The following is a 5,158-nucleotide window of genomic DNA, read 5'->3' as shown; positions in this document are numbered from 1 at the left end:
GGAGGGTGGCACACTCCAGGATGGTACCTCAGGGAGGGTGACACACTCCAGGATGGTACCTCTGGGAGAGTGACACACTGCAGGATGGTACCTCTGGGGAGAGTGACACACTCCAGGATGGTACATCTGGGGAGGGTGACACAGTCCAGGATAGTACGTCTGGGAGGGTGACAGAAACCAGGATGGTACCTCTGGGACGGTGACACACTCCAGGATGGTACATCTGGGAGGGTGACACACTACAGGATGGTACCTCTGGGGAGGGTGACACACTCCAGGATTGTACCTCTGGGAGGGTGACATGCTTGAGGATGGTACCTCTGAGAAGGCTGATACAGTCCAGGATGGTACCTCTGGGGAGGGTGACTTACTTGAGGATGGTACCTCTGGGAAGGGTGACACCCTCCAGGATGGTACCTATCGAACAGGTGACACACTCCAGGATGGTATTCCTGGGAGGGTGACACAGCCCCGGATGGTACCTCTGGAGCAGGTGACATACTCCAGGATGGTATCCCTTGGAGGGTGACACAACACCGGATGGTACCTCTAGGACGGGTGACACACTCCAGGATTGTACCTCTGGGGCTGGTGACACACTCCAGTATGATGCCGCTTCGAGGGTGACAAACTCCAGGATGGTACGTCTGGGGAGGGGGACATACTTCAGAATGGCACCTCTGGGGCGGGTGACACTCCAGGATGGTACCTCTAGGGCTGGTGACACAGTCCAGGATGGTACCTCTGGGAGGGTGCACAGTCTAGCATGCTATCCATGGGAGGGTGATACACTCCAGGAGGTGCCTCTAGGAGGGTGAAACACTCCAGGAGGGTACCTCTGGGGAGGGTGACACACTCCAGAATGGTACCTCTGGGAGGGTGACAGAGTCCTGGATGGTACCGCTGGGCAAGGAACACATTCTAGGGCGGTACGTCTGGGGAGGGTCACACACTCCAGGATGGTACCTTCTGGGGAGGGTGACACACTACAGGATGGTACCTCTGGGGAGGGTGACACACTCCAGGATGCTACCTCTGGGAAAGGTGACACACTCCAGGATGGTACGTCTGGGAAAGGTGGCACACTCCAGGATGGTACATCTGGGGAGGGTGACACACTACAGGGTGGTACCTCTGGGAAGGGTGGCACAGTCCTGGATGGTACGTCTGGGCGGATGACACACTCCAGGATGGTACGTCTGGGGAGGGTGATACAATCCAGGATGGTACATCTGGGGAGGGTGACACACTCCAGGATGGTACGTCTGGGAGGGAGACACAAACCAGGATGGTACCTCTGGGACGGTGACAAACTCCAGGATGGTGCCTCTGGGGAGGGTGACACATTCCAGGATGGTACCTCTGGAGAGGGTGACACACTCCAGGATGGTACCTCTGGGAGGGTGACACAGTCCAGGATGGTACCTCTAGGGAGGGTGACACACTCCAGGATGGTACGTCTGAGGAGGGTGACACACTCCAGGATGGTACCTCTGGTGAGGATGACACACTCCAGGATTGTACCTCTGGGGAGGATGACACACTCCAGGATGGTACCTCTGGGAGGGTGACACACTCCAGGTGGTACCTCTGGGGAGGGTGACTCACTCCAGGATGTTACATCCGGGAGGGTGACACACTCCAGGATGGTACCTCTGGGGAGTTTGACACACTCCAGGATGGTACCTCTGGGGAGGGTGACACAGTCCAGGATGGTACCTCTAAGGAGGGTGACATACTTGAGGATGGTACCTCTAGGAAGGGTGACACACTCCAAGATGGTACATCTGGGAAGGTGAAACACTCCAGGATGGTACCTCTGGGGAGGGAGACACACTCCAGGACTGTATGTCTGGGGAGTGTGACACACTCCTAGATGGTACCTCTGGGGAGGGTGACACACTCCAGGATGGTACGTCTGGGGAGGGTGACATACTCCAGGATTGTACCTCTGGGGAGGGTGACATACTCCAGGATGGTATCTCTGGGAAGGGTGACACATTCCAGGATGGTACCTCTTAGGAGGGTGGCACACTCCAGGATGGTACCTCAGGGAGGGTGACACACTCCAGGATGGTACCTCTGGGAGAGTGACACACTGCAGGATGGTACCTCTGGGGAGAGTGACACACTCCAGGATGGTACATCTGGGGAGGGTGACACAGTCCAGGATAGTACGTCTGGGAGGGTGACAGAAACCAGGATGGTACCTCTGGGACGGTGACACACTCCAGGATGGTGCCTCTGGGGAGGGTGACACACTCCAGGATGGTACCTCTGGAGAGGGTGACACACTACAGAATGGTACCTCTGGGTAGGATGACACACTCCAAGATGGTACCTCTGGTAGGGTGACACACTCCAGGATAGTATCTCAAGCGAGGGTGACACACTCCAGGATGGTACCTCTAGGGAGGGTGACACAATACAGGATGGCACGTCTGAGGAGTGTGGTAAATAAAATTTACCTGTACTGAATTTCTATGCGGTAAAGTTCAATAACAAAATAGCTCAATCAAATGAGAGGCAGAGTCCGTGGCATCTGAGTTCATAAGGGTTTTATTCCATAAAATGGAATTGGTTCGAACCAGGTATCGTGTTCCATCACCACGAAGGTTCAGGAAGGGATAGACAATGCTTTATTAACAGAGTACAATATATATAGTAAATGCATACACTGGTGATGGATACAGAAGGCGTAACAGCTGAGAGAAACGAGATAAGAACACATGTGCGTAACAGAAGGCGTGCATGAGGGCGTTCACAGAGGTGTGTGCTAGAAACGTCACATGAAAGTGTCACAGGTGGGTGGATCCAGAGAGGAATCCTGCAGTGTCAGCAGAAATATATGGCAGAGATGCGCGCGCAGCAGCATGACGTGTGATTGACGTGGAACTGGAGGGTGAAGGGGACTTGACATTTAGCCCTATACGTGGAGACAGCAGTCTGGCTTGTCAGAACAACCTAAACCCAAATCATATCTAATATCTTGTGTTTGAGGAACTGTATTATCTAGAAGGAAAGGTCTCTCGGGCAGAGGCTATTCTATACTGACTGCCAGTGCGTGCATATGTGACTACGTGTCTACGTGTAATGCGAGGGGGCATGGGCCTACCATGGTAACGGGAGCAATGAATTACTTGCATGGAGACAGAAAGGCCGGGCCCTTTGCTCTGCAGCTGGGGAGATGTTTACCTAAACTACTAGACAGGAATGTATTTTCGAGGAGCGGAGCAAATAACTTGAAGGCAAAATACAGTCTTGGCAGGCAAGCAGGCCGAGCCGGGCACCGCTCGTCTCGCAGGGAGTAAGGCAGAGGTCATGGAAACAGATTCAGGCTGCAGCTTTCAGAGGCAGAAGGCAGCGGGCAGAAAGAGCTTGATGGCCGAAATCAGGGCCTAGCTCGCCAGAGCCAGGAAAACGTGAAAGTGCACCATGTAAAGACGGTGGCACGGCATACTTAGGAACTGAATTCTCGACCCATTCATGGTGGATCTGAAAGAGGACATGTTAACGTTGGACGTAAATGTATTTGCGTCTTCATAGCTGGTTGTGGAGGAAACATACATGCACTTGAAGTGCGTACATGGAGCTGTTGGGGTCTACGGTAGGGGACACAATTGACCATAAAAATTTATATTACCTCATTCCCTCCTTGTCCCCTACGGACCCTTCATGATATATCAATCTTCATTAGTCCATCAATTTGTTCATATAACATCATTTGCTCTTCCTTTTTCTGTCGGCCTTTAGAACTTGAACTTGGATGGGGAATACATGATGTGGCGCACAAACCGCAAATTGCTGGCCCACACTGTAGACATAGACAACAACTGAACACTATGAGAAGGGCTACTCCGAGGAAGGATAGGACTTTCCATCCCCAGGCTGATAACACGCTCCAGAACCAACCGGACCAAGTCCAGGTGCCTGGATTCTGGTGTATCTGACTTGCAATCTTGTGGAGACGGGTTATGGCTCTATATACTGATGGTGCATTTTCTGGAATGAAAACACAACAACTCGATCCGATGACTCTACAGGCTCCGCCCCTATCGGCCAGGATGACATCAAGGACAAGACGGTTCTGAAGAACAACAATCCGCATAGCAGACTGCTCCTCTGTTAAGTTGCCTAGGGCGGAAGTAGTTTCATTCACTACTGCTTCGAGGGTTCTGGTCAATTTACGTATCAGTTTACTGTTAAAGACAGCACCTACATAAGGAAAGAAACCTTTATTGAAGTCTGTATACTGTTCCCATGCTGTTTCAGTATAGTCGACAATCGGGAGATCTCTCTTGGATCTATCTTGTACTAGATGTGAGTTCCTATGATAATCAGGAGGAGCTAGAAAAACAGGTGGCAGAAGGAATGCAATGTAACAAGTACCATCCCAATCTAGAGGTAAGCGTATATATGCTGTATGACCACAAATGAAATAGGAATGACGGAAAGCTTTGAATGTAGACTTGCCTTTATCACTGAATTCGATCACAGTAGTACATTTACTATGACCTAGGTGTACTGAACCATTCTTTCTGACACATAGTTCACCTTTGACTGGTAATACTGACATAGCGGGCAAGACTGGTTCGGCTTCGGACTGAACATTCAGAATCATGAAGTTGAGTGAAAAATTACCTAATCCATATACTTAGTTTTCTAGATCAGTCCCTGTCCTTTGGGGAAGACCCTCCTTGTCAGGGAAACATACTTTATGCAAAACTGTGTTCAGATTTCCCCATACCCAATTACCCTGGTAAATTATGGAATCAGAATCTAAAGAATTCATTAAACTAAACCATGCACCACAGGAACCATTATGTGTGAATGGGTACGGAAAGAGGGGCAGAACTCCCTTGTACTTCTGATAAGGAGGGAGTCGGCCACATATCCAACAATTTGTAGCATTGCTGGTCTGATGGGAATGATGTAACATACTAATGAAGGTATTGTTACGCAGCGCAAGTCGGTAAGATAACTCGTGCGGGGGCAATTCACTGAAAGTATGTTCGGCAGTGTCATTTGAAGAAGAATGCGCACGTGTGAAAATAGGAAAGTACATGTGTAGCAATATACTTGTAGCAATAATCATAAGACTCAGAAAAAACATAATCAATAATGTCACCATGCAGTGACTATGGAGTGATGCACAATA

The sequence above is a fragment of the Lissotriton vulgaris genome, unplaced genomic scaffold, assembly GCF_964263255.1.
Source record: "Lissotriton vulgaris unplaced genomic scaffold, aLisVul1.2 SCAFFOLD_262, whole genome shotgun sequence".
Classification (NCBI taxonomy): Eukaryota; Metazoa; Chordata; class Amphibia; order Caudata; family Salamandridae; genus Lissotriton; species Lissotriton vulgaris.
This window is presented reverse-complemented; position numbering follows the sequence as displayed.